The following is a 24,688-nucleotide window of genomic DNA, read 5'->3' as shown; positions in this document are numbered from 1 at the left end:
TGAGCTTAAACACAAAAAGGATGCTTACAACAAGTTGAAACTTGGCAGATGACTAGGGAGGAGTATAAAAATATTGCTCGAGCATGCAGGGGTGTAATCATGAAGGCTAAAGCACAATTGGAGTTGCAGCTAGCAAGGGATGTGAAGGGTAACAAGAAGGGTTTCTACAGGTATGTTAGCAACAAGAAGGTGGTCAGAGAAAGTGTGGGCCCCTTACTGAATGGGGGAAGACAACCTAGTGACAAAGGATGTGGAAAAAGCTGAAATACTCAATGCTTTTTTTTGCCTCAGTCTTCACAGACAAGGTCAGCTCCCATTCTGCTGCACTGCAGAGGAGGTTAGCAGCCCGCATTGGTGAAAGACTATTTAGAGAAGCTGGACATTCACAAGTCCATGGGTCCATGTCTAATGCATCCAAGGGTGCTGATGGAATTGGCTGATGTGACTGTAGAGACATTAGCCATTATCTTTGAAAACTTACAGCAATCAGGGGAGGTCCCAGACAATTGGAAAAAGGCAAATATGGTGCCCATCTTTAAAAAAGGGAAGAAGGAGAATATGAGGAACTACAGACCAGTCAGCGTCACACCTCAGTCCCCGGAAAAATCATGGAGCAGGTCCTCAAGGAATGCATACTGAAGCTCTTGGAGGAGAGGAGGGTGATCAGGAACAGTCAACATGGATTCATCAAGGGCAAGTTGTGCCTGACCAACACGATTGCCTTCTATGACAGGATAATTGGCTCCGGATAGGGCGGGAAAGCAGCGGACGTGATAGATCTTGACTGTACTAAAGTTTTTGATATGGTCTCCCAGAGTATTCTTGCTAGCAAGTTAAAAAAGTATGGACTGGATGAATGGACTATGAGGTGGATAGAAAGCTGGCTAGATTGTCAGGCTCAATGGGTAATGATCAACGGCTCTATGTCTAAAGCAGAGTGCCCAAGGAATCAGTCCTGGGGCTGGTTTTGTTCAACATCTTCATTAATGATCTGGATGATGGGATGGATTGCACCCTCAGCAAGTTTGTGGATGACACTAAGCTGGGGAGAGAGGTAGATACGCTGGAGGGTAGAATAGGGTCCAGAGTGACCTACACAAATTGGAAGATTGGGCCAAAAGAAATCTGATGGGCTTCAACAAGGACAAGTGCAGAGTCCTGCACTTAGGACAGAAGAATCCCATGCACCGCTGCAGGCTGGGGACCAACTGGCTAACCGGCAGTTCTACAGAAAAGGACCTGGGGATTACAGTGGACGAGAAGCTGTATATAAGTCAACAGCATGCCCTTGTTTCCAAGAAGGCAAACGATATATCAGGCTGCATTATTAGGAGCATTGCCAGCAGATCAAGAGAAGTGATTATGCCCCTCTATTCGGCCCTGCTGTATCTGGAGTATTATGTCCAGTTTTGTGGCCCCCACTACAGAAAGGATGTGGACAAATTGGAGAGAGTCCAGTGGAGGACAATGAAAATGATCAGGGGACTGGGGTACGTGACTTATGAGGAGAGGCTGAGGGAATTGGGCTTGTTTAGTCTGCGGAAGAGAAGAGAAGAATGGGGGTGCAGGATTTGATAGCAGCCTTCAACTACCTGAAAGGGGGTTCCAAAGAGGATGGAGCTAGGCTGTTCTCAATGGTGGCAGAGGACAGAACAAGGAGCAATGGTCTCAAGTTGCAGTGGGGGAGGTGTAGGTTGGATATTGGGAAACACTATTTCACTAGGAGGGTGGTGAAGCAGTGGAATGGATTACCAACGAAGGAGGTGGAATCTCCATGCTTAGAGGTTTTTAAAGCCCAACATGACAAAGCCCTGGCTGGGATGATTTAGTTGGGGTTGGTCCTGCTTTGAGCGGGTGGTTGGACTAGATGACCTCCTGAGGTCTCTTCCAACTCTAATCTTCTACGATTCTTCTAATAGCTGCATCCAAGAATACCCAAAATGCAAAGTATATGAAAAAAAAAACTGTGGTCAGTTCCCAAATGTAGCCCCTAGAGGACACTTTAAGTGATAATATATTCATCAGGATTGTGCATGAGGTGCATTTACAGTCTATCATTAATTATTTTCATTGAACTGTACACAATTCCCGTTTATTCACAGCAGTTGCACTTTCTGACATGTCAAGGAAGGAAGACAGGAGTACAACTTTAGTATTTCCCCTCTGAGAAGCATTGACTACAAAGGGAAGGAAGAGAACAAACAATCTAAGAGCAGAGAATGAACTGCATAAAGAGAGGAGAAAGCAGTGAACAATGAAGAGGGAATATATTCAACCTTTCACCTCTGCCATACCAGTTTAAAATCTTGAATACTCCAAAGCAGCTCTATTAATGAAACAATAATAAATATGTTAAGGCTGAGCCATTAACCCCATTATTCTTTGGCACAGCCCTGGAGCAAATAGGTCATTGGGAGTCTCAGCACAGTAAGAAAAAACCCTAATAAACTCACTTTAACAGTTACAAAAAAGATTTAACACAAACACCGGGCATACGTAATTCCAAAAGTTCATTGTTTTAGAGAAAGAGAGAGAGAATACATAAAGGAGGAGCAGATTCATTATAAGTCTGAGAATAAAATATGGATATGCCAGGACTTGTATTATCTTTAGCCCCAAACTGCTATATTAGTATGGGAAACATCATTCTAATGTACATTAGCATTGCTTTCTAGTATATATTAGCATTGCCTATGGGGCAAGAACCATGTCTCCTTACTAGTTTGTACAGCATCTACCACACTGTGGGAGGTATAAAAATGAAAATACCACCATGGGGACAGTGGGGTTCAAAAATGCTGGTCTGCTTGCTGATGCTCTTCCTTAGTAAGGATTCCTATTTCATTCCTAGGAAGGAGTGAGAGCAGCAGAATAAGGACAATAGACTTAAACAAAATAGCAGACTTTAACAAACCCAGAACAGATAGGTAAGGTCCCATGGGAAGAACATCTAAGGGGGGGAAGGAATTCAGGAGAGCTGGCAGTTTCTCAGGGAGGCAATATTAAAGGCACAACTGCAAACTATCCTAATACAAAGAAAGTGAGGAAGAATAGTTGGGGGCCAATATGGCTCCATCAAAACCTCTTTAATGACCTGAAAAATCCAAAAAGAATCCCACATAAAGTCAAAATATGGACAAAATGCTAAGGAGGAGTACAAAAAATAGCATGGATAAGTAGGGACAATATCAGAAAGGCTAAGGTACAAAATGAGTTATACTTAGCAAGGGTCATAAAAGGCAATAAGGAGAGGTTCTTCAAGCCCAATAGAAGCAAGAGAAAGATGAAGGAAACTATAGGTCCTCTGCTTAGCAACAAAGAAGAGCTAATAACTGAGGATTTCAAGAAGGCTGAGGTGTTAATGCCTATTTTACTTCAGTCTTCACTAAAAAGGATAATGGTGACCAGATACTCAACGTGATTAATATTAACAACAAGGGGGAAGGACCACAAACCAGAATAGGCAAAGAACAGGTTAATGCATTTTTAGGTAAGTTAGAAATGTTCTAGTCATCAGGGTCTGTGGAAATTCATCCTTGGGTACTTAGTAAACTAGCTTTAACCATCTCAGAACCAATAGCAACTATCTTCAAGAACTCATGGAGGATGGGTAAAAGTCCCAGAAGACTGGAGAAGCACCTATCTTTAAAAAGGTGAAGTGGGGGAGAAGAGGACACAGGGAATTATAGACCAATCAGGCTTGCTTTGATACTTGGAAAGATACTAGAACAAGTTATTCAACTGTCAATTTATAAGTCACTAGAGGACAATAGAGCAATACATTTTATCAGGAACAACTCATGCAAAACTAACCTAATTTCCTTCTTTGATAGGGTTAGTTAACTCGTGGATGGGGCGGGGCAGTAGAAGTGATATATCTTGATTTTTATGAAGACTTTTGACACAGTTCCACATGACATTCTCATAATGGAACGAGGGAAATATAATCTAGATGAAGTTACTATAAAGGTGGGTGCACAACCTGTTGAAAGACCATCCTCAAAGACTGGTTATCAATAATTTGCTGTCAAACTGGGAGGGTGTATCTAGTGGGGTCCCACAGGGGTCAGTCCTGTGTATGTTACTATTCCATATTTTCATTAATGATTTGGATAAAGGAGTAGAAAGTATGTTTTTAAAATTTGCAGAGGACACCAAATTGCAAAGGATTACAAGCAGTTTACAGGACAGGATTAGAATTCAAAATCATCTTATTACATTGGAGAACTGGCCTGAAATCAACAAAATGAAATTCAATAAAGACAAGTGCAAAGTACTACATTTAGGAAAGTAAAAATCAGCTTCAAAATGGGGAATAACTGGTGAGGTGGCAGTACATCTGAAAAGGATCTGGGAGTAATAGCAGATCACAAACAGAATACAAGTCAACAATATGATGCAGTTGTAAAAAAAGCTAATGTTCTGGGTAGCATCAACAGAAGGGTCATAAGTAAGACCAGGGTGATAAATTGTCCTACCTTACTAAGCTCCACTAAGGCTTCAGCTGGAATACTGTGTCCAGTTCTGGGCACCAAGCTTTAGGAAAGATGTGGATAAATTGTAGAGTGTCCAGAGGAGAGCAACAAAAATGATCAATGCTTTAGAAAAACCTGACCTATGAGAAAAGGTTAAAAAAAGGGGCATGTTTAGTCTTGAGAAAATAGGACTATTGGAGGACTTGATGATAGACTTGAAATAAGTTAAGGGCTGTTATCAAGATGCTCCATATCCACTAAATTTAGGACAAAACACAATGTGTTTTGCAACATCCAGAATATAAAACTAACAAAGGAAGAAATCCTGGCCTTACTGAAGTCAACAGCAAAACTCCCATCGACTTCCATAAGGCCAGATTTCAATCCAAGATTTTAGGGACTCTTGATTCTTAAATAGGTAATGCAAACAGTGCCATTTAAAAATTCAACTCTCGATGTGATTGCTCCAAAATAGGAGTAGGGCATGGTAGTGGCCTAGGTGCAGCATACACTGCCACTCTCTGGACTGTATCTGTTCTGTAGGTAAAGAGACTATAATTAGAGCAGTGCCTACAGATTCCAACACATATAGCTAGAGACAGTCCCTGTCAGGAAGACAAGGCTGACAAAGTGTCAGAATGGAAACAAAGGCACAAAGAATTAAGTGACTCACCCAAGGTAATAGAGCAGGTCAGTGGCAGACCCCAGAAAAGAACACAGGTTTCTCAAGTCCCACTCTAGTGCTCAATCCATGCTGCCTTTGAAACACATAATAGTTAGCCTGATGGTGATGCCTCTCTCGGATCCTCTAGGCTACCAACTCCTTAAAACACCATGCTCTTCTTGGGGAGCACTTCCTGACATATAAAAGGCAACTAGGCAACAGCAACACCAGGATTTCATGTTAAAAGCAACACGCACACTGACCCTGAACCTTTCTTTCTGCTTGTTGGTTTGTGTAATATTCTGCTAATTCAGATGAAGAAAATTTCTGACATAATTGGAGCAAGTTTCTGGAAAAAAGCAACTACCACACACATTGATTTAAAAAAAACAACACACAACAACAACTTAGTGGAAACTGCACCAATGACAGCAACAACAGTAGCAAAATGTGTTTGTCTTTCTCCTTCGGGAGCAATAGAACATGTGGAGTCATGAAGGCTGTGCCATTTGCAGAAAGTAGAGCAATTTTACTAAGACAGGACCCATCTGCTTGAAGAGGAGTGGAAGATTGTTTGCTTTATAACAACTGCTTTATGTCTCACAGAAGATCTCCTAGTGCATTAAGAACATAAAGAAGCACAATTCCACCTTTATCTAGCTGTATTTCATCTATGTCAATATTACAAAGAATGTTTTTCCTTCCATGCACACACACAGTGTGGCTTTATTTAAAGAAAAGATTACAAACAGTATGTGGTCATGATGCTGCTTTCTCTTGATCCTCATTAAAGGGAGATGGCAGGTCCATTGCCCTTTAGGAACTTTCCAGGGACATCTCTACCCTGATAATCACTGTCAACAACAGAGACCAGTTATTTTCTCAAAGTATTTACTAAACATGATTAAATGGCAAGCAATTAAAAAAAACCCACCCACCACTTTTAAAAATTGACTTTTCATGAGTTTCATCTGCCAGGTCTGGGGAAAAAAAAAAAAAACACAGGAAACATACAGAACTGAAGAGTCAGGCAAAGTACCAACAGCAATAAAACTAAAGATCTTGCTTTCAGACTTGACTTTTCCTGAAAATGATTTAAGACTTTAGTCAGGACTTAGACATGTAACAATTAGTATGTACAAGGAATGTGTGTCACTTGTACACCCTTGGACTAATGCAAATACACTGTAGTTAATGGTTGCTGTTTTGGTCCTCAAAACAACTTCATTTAAGTTTGTTTTCTCTTTTTTGGAAATCTTTCACACCCTTGTGCATCAACCCCATCGAGGGAGACGATCACGAACAAATGCAGCGAAGAGTCACACCAAAGTATGCTGCTGGTACACGTGCCCATTGCGCTGCTTGGCCTAGAGCACAATCTGGTGTGGCTTACAGCTCATTGTAAGTTACAGCACACCAGAAGTGGAATCGGGATGAAGAGGAAATGTATCCAGTCCCCTAAGAACACATGGTGGTCTGAACCTAGAAGAGAGGCATAACCACCACCACACACCCCAGCTACTAGTGTTAGGGGCCTGACCAAAAAAGAGGGGTGTGGCCAACACATAAGTGCTGGAACTAGGGGTGCTGCCGCATCGCCTGGCTTGAAGTGGTTTTCTTTATATACAGGGTATATAGTTTGGTTCAATGGCTCTCAGCACCCCCACTATACAGTTGGTTCCAGCACCCCTGGGCAAGGATGATCATACCTATTCTGTTCCAACCCCTGGCTGCAGTTTTGGCCTGCTAGGGCCATTAGCAGTCAGCCTAAGTCACGGGAGCTCTCAGGCTGTTCTTTTTCTCTGGCCATGCAGACTCAGCCCCAGGAATGATAGAATTTAAATGTGCCCCCTGATTCATAATGTGTGGTCTTTACCCCAGCAAAAGATCTAGTCCATTCTACATTACATTTGAACTATTTTTGTTTTTTGTTTTTTTGGGGCGGGGTGGGGAAGAGGGGGAGAAGAGAATCTCTGGACTTTTTGAACATCTCCTTCCTCCTCTGCGTAAAAGCCCAGCTGCCCTGTCAGGAGCCGTTTGTGGCCCAATTCACTTTCTATTATAAAAACTAAGGGTAAAATTCAGTCACAAGTGACGCGTAGAGGGTGCATGGGGGTGGGGGTCAAGTGCCCACCCCCACATTGGCCTGCCGGGGGTAGAGAAGACGAGAGGCTCTGTCCTTGTCTCCCTACGCCTCTCCTCTGGCACGATCAGCCATTGTCCCTGGCTGCCGGATGGGAAGCGAGATGGAGCCGCTTCTACCTGAGAGAGCTCTGCCTTCCAGCTGGGCTCTCTCAAGCAGAAGTGGCTCCATCTCATCCTGCACCCAACTGCCAGGGAGAGTGTCCCAACATGCTGGAGAGAGCAGGGGTGGAGGCACAAGGAGAGAAGGACAGAGATACACCCCCATACATAGGTAACATGGGGCAGGGAGAGTGCTGCCACCCTAGGCTGGGCACAGGGAAGTTGCAGCTTCCACGGATTTCATTAAGAGCTTGCTTGTTCATATCTGACCACATAAGGTATCCCTATATTTTGCATATTCAACCATTGCCAATTTAGGGCCATATTTTCAAAGTTATTTGCACATAACTGTTTCTGTGTGCCTAACATAGTGGTCAAATTATAGCTGTGTATGTGCAAATACCCAACGTGCATACACACATTTGCTATTCCAACATGTAAGTTAGAAATACACTATTTCAAAAATCAGGCTCTTCATTTTTAAAGGAAAGGGAGGTTAAAATAGATGGAGTAGGGAATCTCCAAGAGTAATTTAGAGAGACTGGGTGGGTGAAGTAGTATCTTGTATTAGACCAACTTCTGTTGGTGAGAGAGACAAGCGTTCCAGCTATACAGAAACTCTTTCTGAGGTCTGGGAAGAGTATTCAGAGTATCACAGCTAAGTACAAGGTGGAACAATTGTTTAGTATAAGCAGGTAACATTGCAAGGAGCCACTCAAGAACAAGTGGCCAGTTAACGTCTCTGGAGTCATACAGAAAGAGTACCTTGGCATTTTAGGAAAGGAACAATTTTAAAACTTCCGCTTGTCCTCCAGCTTCTTCCTCTCCTACCTTGGCTGAAACCCTTATCCTCTCCTATTAACCCCTGTTTAACAACCCTCTCTCTCACTTCTGCTCTACCAAAACCTAATGGGTAAAAGGATTTTGTTTTTCAATGCTGAAATCCTAGCTATGCTCATTTGGGAGTTGGCATCTGTATATAGATGACATCAGATAAAACTGGTCAATCATCGTGTAAATTTAGAAAATCCACATGCCCTTCTGTACTCTAAGAGCCATACTCTAAATTGTGAAGGCCCCATTAAACAAAAGGATTGTTAAAGTAAGAAATGACCTTATAACAGTTTACAAAATATTATGCATCCATTCATATTCAATGGTGAACTGCATGTCCTTTATCTCAGTGTACTTCCCAGCAGGAGGTACAATCAGATAAAATACCAGCAAAATGTCAGCTCCCACTGATACACAAGCACCATTCATTGAATGGTGATACTGAGATAGTGACAGGTATTTCTAACACCAGCTTAAAAATTCATGTTTTAATACATTGTTTAGTGTTATCCTGTAAATATGTACTTAAGGATGGATAGTATTAGAATCACTGCATTCACTTTAAAAGTTTCTAGCAATGGGGTTGCTCTACTACTTACCCTTGAAGAATACATCATGAATTAATAGTTCAACCATTTCACAATGTACAACTGACTGTTAAACATTTCTTTGGCTATTCAGGCTAAATTTTCCTCTTCTTATTTTCATCCCACTACTTCTACATATAATCCACCTTTACTCCTTTGCGTGACACTAAATTGTTCTAAACCATAGATTAAGAGGCGTGCAAATCAATTTTGCCATTCCAAAAACCTCATGGTGAAACTGGCTTTTTGTTTAGTTTTTAAATACAGCACGTTTCTAATATTTTTGAAGTACAAGATTTTTCTCAGTTACATCATGGGCTCATTCGGAAAGATTGTGTAGACATTTTCACATCATTTGCAGAGACTTTTCTGTATCAGAATGTGAAAAGCAATTTGCAAAAGATTGGGGAGGAAGTCACTCTTTTCCTAAAAGCAAAATTAACAAAAACCAGCCAGAATTTCACAGAGCCGTCTCCCAAATCTCTAATGTCTTTAATTGATTATATATATATTTTTAATGATTAATGGTGTTAATACTTAGTAGGGCTTCCAGATGTGACATTTTCCCACCATATCATGTTTCTTCAGGGCTGCGCACAAAGACATCATACATACACTAGGAGTGAATTTATTTTCTCTGCAATTCCACCTTTCAGTCACTAGGAATTGCACTCCAGAAGCCTGAAGATAGCGGAATTGCTCCCCTTTCTCCTGCCTCTTGATGTTTGGCATTGTCCCATGCAGGTTTTCTACTGTACCTATACATAGGCACCTCAGCATGGTCAGCTAGGAAGAAAGGCAGAGACAACAGGGAGGAGAGGGAGGACTCTGAGTACTTTACTTCAGCTGGGAAGAATTAGATTTGTGAGTAAACATCAATTTCACCAGACACATCCAAACAGATGGAAAATATTTCCACTGATAATTGAAATTTACAGGAGGTGAAGTACAAAATATGCTGCTTGAGAACTTCAGGACCAACATTAAATAATTACCGTTTGAAACCCCCATAATTCCCTGAAACTGTAAACATTTAAATAGAAAAAAGTGTGAAAATAAATATCAATGTTACCTGTCAAAATTATAAAAAGTAAGCCTAGCTTAACTTTAGCAGCTAGGAGTACAAAGCAGGTGATTCAGAATCAAGGAGATCAGCCTCATGAGGAGATAAAAATCAAAGAAAACATTAGATGTTAGCTGAACCAGAAACGGTAGAATTGAGAGTGACAGGGGCAAGACAGATAATGTCTTATTTTAATTGCAAAAATGTCTTATCAGAAGGCAACTTCTTTTTTAATGCTATTTTTGAGCCCATACTTAATATCTGTGGCTGTGTTAGCTTTATAGCTTTCGAGCAAAGGCGGTTACAGTGTAACTGGCTGATCAGTCATAAACAGAGCAATACTATTGGATGCCACTATAATAAAACTGCAACACTCCTCTGGAGTTGAAACAAAACCTCATGTCTGTTACTCGATAAATTTCTAAAAGATAGGTTCAATAAAAATATAAGTAGTTTCCGCACTGCGGAATCTCACAAGGCTGCAAAAGCTGTCTATATTTTATTGAATCCTGCCTGAAGCACAGATTTGTAAATGAGAAATTATCTGCTCTTGAGTCCCAGCAGGAAGATATCATTTTATTCTCCAAAGTAGATTGTGTAAGATATTTTCCCCCTTGCTGGATTTAAAAAAGTAGAATAAAACAAGGAAAGTGTCAAGTTTGTGGAGTTTGGGTGATCATAAAAAATTATGCACAAATCACAAAAACACAGGATTTCGAAGCTGCATCTTTGCAATGCTGTGGGATACTGCTACCGTAGCATGGGCCAGACCTTGTATACGTTCTTGCTATGATTTTAAGTAGCTTTGAGTGTTGCATGCAGCACTCATTTGTTACATCTCTCTCTCTCTCTGAAAGAATTTCAAGTTCATGTCAGGCTCAAGTGTAAGAGCAGTGACGTGATTGGTTCAGCCTTCTGTAGCTCAGTGGCTGTCTTAGAACCAGTGAATAATGTTCACTTAGAAAAGCAGGTGGGTTAACACTACAAGAAATACAAGTCAGTTCAGGACAGCTTGGCTAGTAATATTATAAAACTCTACCTATCAATAAATTTGCAGGTGTGGAGAGGGAGGTCAAATTTGGACGTGTCCTTTCAGTAGAACAAGACTAGTTTCTAAAGCAGAGGGGACTCTGGCTTTTCATCAGAGTGGAAAGAAGCAATGAGTAACGGCTCACATTTAGTGCTGGAGCCATTGACTGTTATATATCCTCTTGAATTTTGCCCAGCCAATGTTTGTTGAACTCAGATAGTCAGAGTGGTGCCTCCCTGTGGAAATGCCATTGTATTTGCATTATCTTCCATTGTTGCATTCAGTGTTCTATTTCCACACAGATATGCCAAATTATTCCAGCCGTCAAAGGCAATGCTGCCGATTGATGTTTGAGTCTTAAAAAGAAAAAGGAGGAAAGTACTTGGGTGCAGCAAATATAAAAAAGGATCAAAGACTTAGAAGAAAAAGGGTGTACACAGTAGCATACATTATGATATTTATACTGAAAAGCTATGAAACTCTCAGAGAAAAATTCCCAAATTCGGCATAAACACAGCAAATGAAGAAAATGGTCAAGTTGCAAATCTAGTTTGCTCCGCCAAAGCCGCAGAAGTGAACTGGTGCTATTCCACTGAACGTTGTGAAGGTATTCAGACTGGATGCTGCACAGCTAATTTACTCCTAATCACATTATCACTGCTCCTCCTAAATGAAACTTTCTGCTTGGCAAGGAAAAGGCTGTCCAGTCATATATGCTCACACAGCAGAGTTAAGGACTTATTGTAACATAAATGGTCACAAATAATTGCCACTAAAAATGGCCTCTCTTCACAGATTCCAGGTAAAATCCCAAATCCTGTCTCAGGGTGCATCTGTAATGTGGAAACGATTGCAACTGAATGCCAAGTGGGGATCCATAACCACAAAGGCTTAATCAAATCCCAAGCGTAGTGGCATCTGATTTATGCAACTGCTCAATTCTCGCCCAACCAGGGGGAGAAGTATCAGACCTGCTGCACCTGAGTTCTGGCTGACAGTGTTGGGGGCGGGGGTACCTTGCATGCACAATGCCTCTCTCCCCTTAGGGGAAGTTTGTGAGGAGTCAATGGAAGCTGTTGGGCAATGAAAAAGTGTTGAAGCAAACTTAGGAGTCCCCACAATGAGAAAGCTATTAATGGGTCAAATGCTGTAGCCTACCCTGTTCTCGTTGCACAATCTGGCAGCACAAAGGGAGCAAAGTAGTTAACCCTGTGAGAAATAAAATGGATAATGGACTTACTACAACAGAACTTATATTAAACTAGTCCCAGAACTTTATCCATTTGTTACAAATAAGTAAACTGTCTCCCTGTCCTTGACGTTTATGTAACCATGTCGGGAGAGGTGACTGGAACTATTAATAGTAATAACTTTCCCAAAAATTAATAGAAGAGCTCCCTTGTTATCTGTAAATAATAAATCTATAGTCAATATCCTTCCAAAATCATCTGCACTGATGATAACAGTGGTCTCTTACTCTGAAAGCCAAATATGAGGCAAGTTTCTTTTCTACCAGTATCAACAATGGAGACCACATACCTGGTGTCAGCAACGTGGCAGTGAATGAGCCTACCCTGCTCCTTAAGCCCCTTTTGGGTAAGAGGTCAGGTAAAAGGGCAGGTCTGGCTTCTCCATCCACATTCAATTTACTGCCGTCTGCTTTCCTCCCATCTGAAGATGGGAATGGCATCCAGAGAAGGAGCTTAACCCTGCCCATTTGGGGACAGATAAGTGGCTATAGGATACATGTTTGGCTCTGGTCAGTTGGCTGGCCAGATGCCCTTGAAAAGGGCCTACAGGAGAGGGGCGCATTGCATAGTATGACATGTGGTTTGAGGGAAAGGAGCAGCTCATGGTGATTCTGCAGTGATAGAGCAGGTCAAAATGTAGCCTGAGTACAGAGTTAGAAGACAAGCTGGGGCAATGGACACTGAAAACAGATAGTATGTGTTTTTGGGGGCAGGGGGGAGAGCGCGTTCGGAGGGGGATGGAGGCTGGGAGGTGGAGACACTTGTCACGAGCTCTAGGGGAGGCAGGCACGACAGAATGAGATTTCCATCTGCATCAAAGTTTGTCAAAAAAAAAAATTCAACGATGTGGTCTCGCCTAATTTTTTCCAATCCCTTTAAAAAAAAAAAAGACACATGGCTTCAAAAGTTAAAGATGAGATTCTCATTTCATCACATGACTTCAGGACCATTTTATGAAAATGCCAAATATCAGAAGACTTACTAAAAGTCACATAAATAGGGGACACTGCCCTGGCCTCTCATTTCAAACAGGTCTTTCATTTGCCACCATGTAGTTGCTGACGGAAGCTTCTGTGTGCATTCTATGAAGGCATAACAATGACACTTACAAAATGTTAGATATTTACTGTGAATGAATTAAGTTGCTGTGGGAAATATAACTTTGATTAAACACAACGTAGCAGGATAATGTTAAGTAGTCCCTTTAGATATTTGATGGTGAATACTTAACATTGAATTTCTTTACTTTTGTTAGTTTGTCTCAGGCATTTTAATGTTCTTTTAATTAAGATTGTGTAAACTTATTTAAGTCATCAGGTATCCAGGAGGAATAAGGAACATTTTCTGACAAAGCATCTCTCTTTTTATTTTCACTTACTAAAGCATCTGCGGCACAACGTAGCCAGCAGCAATACTGATGTCAAAGCATAAGAGTGCTACATTATATATTCAGTGACTATAGCTTTTGCTATCTAGCCGACCAAACTTCAGTCAATCTGAAATCAAGAAAGTTTAAAAAAAAAAAAACTCCACTAATATCTGGGGCCAGATTTTCTGCAGTACCCCGCAGCTCTAATGGTTATACTTATGACCAGGCTCTCCAAAGACCTCAATACCCCACGAGTTGAACTCTTCCGAGCGTCTGGCTCTAACAATGGCTGCTGAGCCCTTGAAACTCAGGCCCATCGGAACCAACTCAAGCCAAATTTTGATCCACATATCAAGTAACACAGAGTTTAATGGTGGATAGTTAAGGCTAAGAGCAGCTTCCTGTTTAAAGAGCAACTATTCTAAGTGCTCTAGAATCTGTACGGTTAATCAGATTTCCTTGAAATTCAGTGTGCCTTATGGGGGAGTGGGATATGGTCAGGAATCCATACTTGGGACAAAGATTTGGCTACTACACAGCTGGGGGGGAAACAAGACACCTGTTCTTGAAGCTGATGCATTCTGGCAAAGTTATTTTGCTCACAGGTGGAGATCAAACCAGAGCTCAGATCATTGCACCAAGGTCTGAAATGCTCTAGCGGTACCCTAGCAGAGTGCATGGCAACCACCAGCCCTATGAGGCGGGTGAAGCAAATTTGAAAGACACTTGGCTTCTCCAGTTATGAATTGTACCCAACATGTAACATGTACCTAAAGGATTACACTGACCATAAGTGGACAGAAGAGTTAACAGGATTTTGAGCTTTCAAAGCGTCACGTTAGCTGACTACTTCAGGGGGATAAACAGGAGTCCTTTAAACTTGACCACCACCCCCCTGCCCCCAGCCACTGTCAGTTTGAATCTCACCTTAGGAAGAAGATGGGAAGGCATACTAATCAAGTCTGCCTCTCAGGGTGTGTGTGTGTGTGTGTGTTTGTTTAATTTTGGGAGAATATAACCAAAGTATTTTTGTAAAAAAAAGTTAGCTGTGAATGCTTGCTGGCAGGGGAGGGACATTTTAGGGCATGAAGGAATAGAGTTGAGAGTGGTTTTGGACTGCATCAAGGAAAGGGGATAAGATAGGAATTAGAGGAGGTGAGAAGGGTTGGCTAGATCAGGTGAGGAGGAAGGATACTAGAAATGGGACACAGCGGTGAGTGGCAAAGAGTCTGGGGGAGAATAGGGCCTGTCAGACAGGGGCATTGGCACAATGTGAATAGTGGGGGTGCTGAGAGCCATTTTACCAAACTGCAAACCCTGTATATAATGGAAACCACTTCAAGCCAGGGGATATGGCAGCACCCTTGATCCAGCGCCTATGCTGGCAGCCCCACATTCTCCGCTTCTGTGTGCGTGCATGCACCAGGATCTAGAAGGGTCTGAGCCCTTCTCCTTATCCCTCCTGTGTGGGGAAGGTGGATTACCTATGCATGTAGGAGAATCCCCTCCTGACTGCATAGGTAGTGGCTATACTGAAGTGCTACAATGGCACAGCTGTGCTGCTGAAACTTTTTACATGTAGATAAGCCCTCAGTGTAGTATCCTAACCAGATACTAGATCTGGTTGGAAAATGCAGAACACAATTAGTGAACCTTAATTCAGCCATTTCCTAACTTTTAAGGAACTTTGCATTACAGTATGTCTGAATTTGCCTGTTCACTTTCACTACATTCCCTTCAAACTGGTTACTTACATTTCCATTACTCGTGAAAAGAACGCTCACTGAGGTGCATAGGCATTGAGAAAAGAACTGGATGAAGCTGCAGCGGAGCAAGAGACAGATTACACTAGGTTCATTGCATCTAGTCTCAGATTTTGCACTTGGTACAGCAACAAATGCTGTAGCTAGACCAGTGGCTAAAACTCCAATCCAGACAAGGAGTTCTGAGAACAGTATCTTGGTTACTGGCAGTGATGCATAAACCAGAAAGAACTGGCTTTCAATTCTCAGTGCTGTCAGAAAGGAAAACTCTCTCATACACAACAACAGAAAGTAAACTTTGAACCTCTCAACACCATTCTTAGCCACTTTTCAAAGCAGAACCACATTTTAAGTGGTGTTTACCAGGTGTTAATTAGGTGCGACTCTGTGTGCCAGTCTGTTAATAATAGAATTGCCAAATGAAAAGTAAAGAAATAAAGATGAAAGAGTGAATCTCATTTTGATTCTTGCCTCTTTATTCAGGAAAGTATTTTATGTCAAGTCTTCCCAGACTTTTGTTAAGATGACAGCCTACTGTTCTGGGAAAGCTTCTAATTAAGGCAATCAACTGTCCACTGGGGTATTTCCAATTAAGAAGACTATTATGGCACTGATCCTGCCAACACTTAGTTGAACATGCAGTCCCACTGCCACTGTACAAGACTGATTCTCTACTGCCTTGCATCTGTTGTAGTCATTTCTACATGTGCAAAGTGGGTATAAAACACACTTTTCCATGCAAGAGGAGTGGAGAATTCTGACTGGTAGGATTTGCATAGGTGTAAGTGACTGCCAAATCTTTAGGTTCACTTTGTACTGGCTGCAGATGGATCTTTCCTTTTTTGTGGGCATGCACACTCACTTTAATGGGTGAGCAGGTGAAATGGGGGGGTGATACTGAGGCAACATATACAAAAATATATCAAAAATATATGGTCAAAACACATACGTATGGTCAAAAATAGTTTAAGCAGAGATTTTTTGACTGAAAGAGTGGCTGTTTGAATGCAATAGATTTCTCAAAATGTGAATCAAATATTCATTTGAGTTTTTAAATGTGGCCTACCCCCTTTTTTATCCAGTGGAAAAAATGGAGGTGGTGGGTGGGGAGTGTCATGAGGCGCACCACTCGAGCCTTCTCCTGGTCACTCTGGGGATTAGCTCTCAAGGTCAATGCTGCCTTTCACGGCATCACACCATCCCTCTCTCAGGTCTTCAGCCCTCGCCTCTCACTCCAGGAACCATAGCGTCCCCTTCATGACTCAGCTCTCCAGCTAGGTCACTCAGTATTTCCCCTTCTGGGGTACAGTTCTTCAATTATCTGTCACTCCCACAGTGACCCAAGCAATGCTCCCATTCACTGCCCTGCCAGGCTATGCCACATCCTCAGCGGCTGCCCACTACTCCGGGTTCCAGTCCCAAGACCCTATACCCAGCAGTTCTGGAATTTCTTCTCCCAGTCCTCACTGCTCCTTCCCTGGACTGCTTCCTACAATTCCTGGTTCCCCTCCTTGCTCTGGGTTTACCAGCTCCAGACCCTCCTCCCTCTTTCCAGGGAGTGACTGCAGCCTCCAAACACTCCTTCTTCCCATGGAGTGACTGCTCTTTCCCAGCAGCAGCCCTTGTCTGTTGCCAACTTCCTGGCCCCACCCATTCGTGCCCAGCTGAACCTACTTGCAATCAATTCCCTGCCCCCTGGCTCTCCTACCAGGTACAGCCTGTAGAGTTAATATGCCTACCTGGCCACCTTAACCCTTTCCAGCCGTGTGTGGGGTGGACACTCCACCACAGGGAGAAACATTTTCTTCCTCCTCCTTTTCACCACCATGGAAAAAGAAAGGGAGAGAGGAAATGGAATTGGGGAGAAGGGAAACATTGTTCCTCTGCTCCTTTTTCCATGGGAAGAGAAAAAAATTGAAACCAACGAAAAAAGTGACCAAAAACAGTGAAAAAAAAACTTTCAGATGAAACCATTATTTTTCACTGCATTTAAATGTTTTGTTGAACACCATTTTTGAGCAGCCATACAGTTGCATAGTTTTGTTATGAAAGATAACTACTCAGTGGAACCCTGTGATAGGGTCGCTCCTGGCCTCCTAGCCAATCACTGCTGGCTCTCTAGTCTGGTGCACAGAACAAAGGTTGTTATTCATCTGTCATTCCCTTCCCTCAGCAGTCTTTCCGAGCAAGAGCAGTTAAGGCCCTGGTAGCAAAGTGAAACAATAGTCCAGCAGCAAGACTACCTTTCTTCAGGCAGGATGTGACTCAGAGCAATGTTTCAAGCAGTCCCTGGGCCAACCAAGCTCCTCTCATGGAGCGAGCGCTGGTAACTCTCTCCCCACACCAACACCCAACTTAGCGGGGTCCTTCCCTTTTAACTCCTCCGTCCGATCCTGACCCCTGTGGTAGATGCTGCTGTGGGCTTCATGAGCCCCACCCTGTGGCATGTTAACCCTTTCCTGGCCAGTGTTGGATTTGTATGCCCCACTGTTTTATTTAAATTTGTACTGCATACATGCTTCTATCTTCTTATTCTTGGTTTGACCTTTTTGCATTGTTATATAGTCAAGAGTTCCTACTAACGCTAATCATTACAATGATAAAAGATGTTATCAATTCACAACAGATACAAGAGTTCTGTGCTCTACTGTGGCTAGGTTCTCCTTGGTTACACCAGTATAAATCTACTGTAACTTCAGCAGTAACTGGGCCCAACGCTCACTTGCACTATGACCCATTTGAACAACTCTGAAAGTGAAAGGAGGCCCTAAAGCAACTTCCAAAGCTGTTTAAAGGGAACATCATATACATTAGAATCAGACTGACTTCCATCAGGTGGCTGCTGATTTATGCAAGTTTAAGCAGAACTAAAATCTGGTACTGCATCTTTGTAGTCCTCTCATAGGACCCGATTCCCATTTACACGAAGATTGCTCCACACAACATTGGCAGTGTAAAGTACCTTCAGTGTAAATGAGAATCAGACCAATTCAGTCTATTCCCAAAATGCCAGTAGCAAATCTGTTTAACTGTTCTCTTCATTCTTAACTCCTTGGACCTCTTCTACTCAGTTAGAGGAGAGATTAAAGTCAGTGTGAAATAGGTTATATTTCATTTCAGAGGAACTTAAATACCTTCTCTGGGCCTGCCTAAACTAGGATTTAAAAACAAACAAACAAACAAACAAAAAAAGTCAAACCATCACCAACGTGAATTCAATTCCTCCAGTGTTATCAAGCCAGCCAAGGCACCCACCACAATTGTAAGCATTTTATCAACTTGATCTTCACTGCTCTAAGCAGGGTTAAATGGCATAGGGCAGGGGTGGTCAAACAGTGGTTCGTGAACCATGTATGACTCTTACCATTAAAGTGCGGCTTATGGAGCTCCGTATCCCCCACATTCTCCATCTATCAGATTCGGGGGGAAGCTCAGGACCTCTGCCTTGCAGCAGCCTGGTGAGTGAGGGGCTTCTGCCCAGCGGGAGGGTACGGGAAGAGGTCTCTGAAGCCCCAACCCCTAGCCTCTGGCTCTTGAACTTCTGAAGATCGTTGTTTGGCCACCCCTGGCCTAGTGATTAAAATGGTGACTGGAGCCTGCAGACCAGCAATATTGGGAGCCCATGTAGATAATAATAGTGGAACTGAGCTAGTATTAGCAAAAACAGAGACAGGGCCTCTGGGTCTCTGCAAATCCCACAGGTTTCATGCTCTTATTAAGTGTTCTTCTCCTGGACTTAGAAGCTCATTTAAACCGCTTTCCAGATACAATTCTGAATGCAGCTGCACCAATTAACACTAGCTGAAGATCTTGCTCAGAGTTAAAATCTCATTCTGGCTCCAAGAGCTGTTGTTTCGGGCTTATTGGCTGTGCTTATACTTGGCTTCCTACTGTCGCTTCCAGTGGTGCAGTCCCAGTGAGGGGTGTGATAATGTTAGCAAACTTCCCATGACTGCCAGGGTTTTTACCATCTTGTTGTCTAACTTTACACCAAGCAGGTCTAAACAACAGCATTTAAAATGCCAGCAGCTTGTGGGTGATTTTGTCTACACACTTGCTTCCATTGTTATTGCCTCCAGTGGGGCTCATGGGAGAGTTTTGGCACAGAAAGCTTGGTTTTAGACAAGATCTCTGTCTACAGGTCACTCAGCACAGCATCACCTTTGAGTGACATCTCATAACCATAATCAAAAAACGTAGGGCAAGATTTTCAAAAGCACTCAGGATTAACCACACTGCTGCTATTGAAGTCAATAGGAGTTTTACTGTTGATTTGAGTGACAGCACAGATAAGCTAAGCTTTTGAAAATCCCAACCTTAAGGCTTAGATTCTGCAGATGCTCATGCCATTTTTTTGAGGGGCAGGAGAGGAGGAGTCATGGCCATTTCCTTTGCTGCTCCCTCCTCCCCAGGCCTACCTGTGCAGCAGGCAGTAGGGCTCAACTGCATTCTTAAAGACTGTGCACCCCAGCATCGGATAAGCCTTCTGAAGAAGAGTTTTCTATTTAAAAAGTATAATGTCCCAATCTAATTCAAACCCCATTTCTGGTAATTCTCCAGGTCATAAACTAAGAACTTGTGCTTCATGCGTGTAATGCCAACTACTGTAGCAAGCTGTAACAAAGCAGCCTTTGGTGGGACACTACTGAGAGTATCAATCCAGGACAAATTGCTTAGGGCCGAGCAGTCACAGCCCAAGGCTGGGGGTCCTTTACTACTAAGGCACACCAGACCAGTCAGACAGAGAGGACTTCGGTTTCACCCCACTGGCTAACCAGAAGTCATGCAAGCAATTCCCTCAGACACTCCAGTTTCCCAGTATCATCACCAGCGCCACTCCTTATGGGGATGAACGGTTATGAAAACCAATACCCCAGTAAAAGATCTCCCAATCCCAAAGGGCCAAGCCCCTGACCCAGGTCAATATATCAGTTAGATCTTACCCACAGATCATGCTGTTGCCGATCCTTTATAATCTAAAATCTAAAGGTTTATTTGTAAAAAGAAAGAAATATAGATGAGATGGTATAGATGGATAAATGGAATCAAATACATACAACAATTGCAACTTCTTAATTCAGGCTTGTTTCAGGCTTGATGGGATTACTGATGATTTAAACCAATCAAGTTTCTGGAGTACAAACATCCCAGCTTGGATGGGTCGTTCAGTCGTTTGTTCAGAGCTTCAGTTTCAAGCACAGTTCCTCCAAAGCTCAGAAGCAGGACAGAAGACAAAATGGAGAAGATGCAGCTGCCTTTTATAGTCTCTTGCCATGTGGCTTGTGCTTCCTTTATTTCAAACACAAGCTGCCCTGCACATGGCTTGGAAGCTTTAGAGTTCTCTCCACAGACATGCCCCTGCATGCCTTGCTGAGTCATAAGGTGTATCTGCCTTCTCTCAATGGGTCAGTTGTATAGCTGATGGTCCTTAATGGGCCATCAAGCAGGCCAGGCAGTGCTAATGCCAAACTGTCTGGGGTGTCACCCAGAAGCATAGCACAAGTTTGAAATACACACATACATACATATCTATAACTCATAATACAAAGGTGATACAAAAACATAACTAACATTTTTGCAGATATCTTACATGGCACATCTGGCTGATTACTTTGTGGGCGTTACCCCAGGAGCCAACATTTCAAACAGGTATAGAGCCAATACTTATAACTTTAAATACAAAAATGATACATGCATACAGATAGCATAATCATAACCAGCAAATCATAATATTTTCATAGACACCTTACTTGACCTCCTTTGTACAAGATTTGGTGCAACTATAGGACCTTGGTTGCAACAATGATCTATACAGTTACAGTTCATACCAATGTCACACAAGCATAGTATGTAGTGACTGAAAATTGTAAAAACACCTTATTTGTTGTAACTAGGCAGAACAGCTGTAGCTAGTTAAAAGAGGTCACAGAAATATGGAAAAGTTGTGCTAGAACTATGGGCACCACTGTAACTATGGAGAAAGGGTTTCCATTTATTTATCAGTGGCGTGCTATTCTTCCTGCTTCAGTAACATACGTGAAAAGAATAGTTGTAGAAACAGCAAAAGACCCAGTGCTATAGAAAGTGATCTCCACCTTAATACATAGGTGGCCCAAAGGCTCATGGAACTATGTAGTTTGGGATGAACTAGTAGTAATAATAATAATACCTGAATAGTACCATTCATCTATAGCTCTCAAAGCACTTTATAAAGGATGTCAGTGTCATTGCCTCCATTTTACAGATGGGGAAACTATAGTACACAGAATGACTTGCCCAAAGTCGCCCAGCAGGCCAGTGGCTGTGCTGGGAATAGAACTAAGATCAGGTAGAGTTCTGAGATTGTGCCCTCACGGACTGTGCACTATGAATATTATTAAAAGCAGATGCACAGCTCATAAGTGTCCCTCTCCGTTTACCTTCACACCATCTAAAGACCTGGTGTTTTTGTAATTAATTTTTTTTGTAAATTACTTCCACCAGAAATTGAACTGTACAGGATCTGGTCCAAGAGATTAACATAGCTGAACTGTTCAGTAATAGTAACCATAATGTGATGCAATTTAGTATCCCACTAAGGGGTAAAATACCAAAGAAACTCACCAAAGTAGCACTGAACTTCAAAAAAATGGAGAACTACACAAAAATGAAGAAGCTAGTTAAATGGAAATTAAAAGAAATAGTCCTAAGAGTGAAATGTCTGAAAGTTTCATGGAAACTTATTTTTAAAACAACATAATAGAGGCTCAACCTATATTTATACCCCTCCCCCAATCCTACCCCACCTCAATACATTAAGATGACCAAAAAAATGCCACCTTGGCTAAACAGAGTAAAAGAGGTAGTTAGAGACAAAGACATCTTGTAAAAATTGAAAGTCAAATACAACTGAGGAAACAGAAAGGAACAAACTCAGGCAAGTCAAGTGTAAAAGTATAATTAGACAGCCAAAAAATAATTTGAAGAGTAACTACCAAAAGACACACAAAGTACCACTATTTTTTTTAAGTACACCAGAAGCAGGAATCTTGCCAACTATCGGTGAGGCCAATGGATGACTGAGTTCCTAAAGGAGCACTCAAGGAAGACAAAACTGTTGAAGAGAAGCTAAATAATTCTTTGCATCAATCTACACTGCAGAGACTGGGAGGGAGAGTCCCACATCTGAGCCATTCTTTTTAGGTCACAAATCTGAGGAACTGTCCAAGATCGGGGTGTCAAGGGAGCAGGTGTTGGAACAAATTAATAAATTAAGCAGCCATAAGTCACCAGAACCAGATGGCATTTATCCAAGAGTTCTGAAAGAACTCACATGAAATTGCAGAGCTACTAGCTTTTGTATGTAACCTTTTGCTTAAATCAGCCTCTGTACCAGATGACTGGAGAATAGCTAATGTAATGCTGATTTTTGAAAAAGGCTCTAGAAGCAATCCTGGCAATTACAAGGTAGTAAGCCTAAATTTAGTACCAGGCAAATTAGTTGAAACTATAGCGAAGAACAGAATGATCAGACACAGAGATGAACACAGTATGTTGGTGAAGAGTCAACAAGGTTTTAGTAAATGGAAATCATGCCTCACCAATCTATAGAATTCTTTGAGAGGGGTCAACAAGCATATGTAAAAAGGTGATCCAGAGGACATAGTGTACTTGGACTTTCAGAAAGCCTTTGGCAAGTTCTCCCACCAAAGGCTCTTAAGCTAATGAGCAGTCATAGGATAAGAGGGAAAGTCCTCTCATTGATCAGTAACTAGTTAAAACCTAGGAAACAGAGGGTAGGAATAAATGGTCAGTTTTCACAGTGGAGAGAGGTGCACAAAGGGAACCCCCAAGGATGTGTACTCAGAGCACTGCAGTTCTACATATTCATAAATGATCTGGAAAAAGGGGTCAACAGTGAGGTAGCAATATAAAATTACTGACAAGACAGTTAAATCCAAAGCAGACGGCAAAGAGTTACAAAGGGATCTCACAAAACTCAGTGATTGGGCAACAGAATGGCAGAAGAAATTCAATATTGAGAAGTGCAAAGTAATGCACATTGAAAAAAATAATACCACTGTACATACCAAATTATGGGATCTAAATTCGCTATTACCACTCAAGAAAGATCTTGGAGTCATTGTGGATAGTTTTCTGAAAACATCCACTCAAGGTGCAGCGGCAATCAAAAAAAGCTAACAGATTGTTGGAAATCATTAGGAAAGGAATAGATAACAAGTCAGAAAATACCATATTGCCTCTATATAAATCCATGTTCCACCCACATCTTGAATATTGCATGAAGATCTGGTAGCCCCCTCTCAAAGATATATTGGAATTGGAAAAGGTACAAAAAAGGGCAACAAAAATGATCAGGGATATGCAACAGCTTCCATCGGAGGAGAGATTAATAAGGCTGGGACTTGTTAGCTTGGGAAAGAGACGACTAAGGGGGAATATGATAGGGGTCTATAAAACCATGACTGGTGTGGAGAATGTAAATAAGGGAGTGTTATTTACTCCTTCTCATAACACAAGAACTAGGAGTGACCTGATGAAATTAATAAGCTGCAGGTTTAAAAAAGCAAAGACACAAACAAACAAAAGGAAGTATTTCACACAAGACACAGTCACCTGTGGAACTCATTGGCAGGGAATTTGTGAAGGCCAGAAGTGTAACTGGGTTTTAAAAAGAATTAGATACATTCATGGAGGATAGATCCATCAATTGCTATCAGCCAAGATGGTCAGGAATGCAACACCACACTCTGGGTCTCCCTAAACTTCTGACTCCCAGAAGCTGGAACTGTACAATAGGAGATGGATCACTTGATAAACTGTCTTGTTATATTCATTCCCTCTGGAGCATCCTGCACCGGCCACTGTCAGATACTGCTATAGATGGGACTTTGGTCTGACCCAGTTTGGCAATTCTTATATTCTTAATGTTTCAGAGTAAATAATTTCTCACATAATTATAGCATGTATGCTATTGCTTTTCATGTGTCCTTGTTCCACATCAGAACCTCAGCAGTCGTTTGAGAAGGGCTGCACAAGTGCATGAAATCATAGTAATTGTGTCTGTTAAATGTAATCCTAGAATGAATTCACAGGGGGTGTTTCGAAATTAAATAATCTAGAATATTGCTTGTGAAGCTGTTTACTGGCCAAACTTGAATGAAAACATTAAACAGATGATAGGAAAACTGCAGCAGCTCTTAAATACTATCACAAACAATGAAAGGAGGAAGTGATAGTAGAAATAGTGCCTGAAAAAGGGTAATCATACTTGTTTCACTTTCCTTGAAAGGACATAATTTAATAAGGCTTTTTGGCCCCCTTCACAGCACTCTGGCAGAGCAAAGTGGCCAGAAAAATGCCCTAATAGGCAGCTGAGAATTTCCATGATGTAACTACTCTTAACTGA

This window comes from Lepidochelys kempii, chromosome 4, assembly GCF_965140285.1.
Source record: "Lepidochelys kempii isolate rLepKem1 chromosome 4, rLepKem1.hap1, whole genome shotgun sequence".
Lineage (NCBI taxonomy): Eukaryota > Metazoa > Chordata > Testudines > Cheloniidae > Lepidochelys > Lepidochelys kempii.
Note: the sequence above shows the minus strand (reverse complement) of the source record.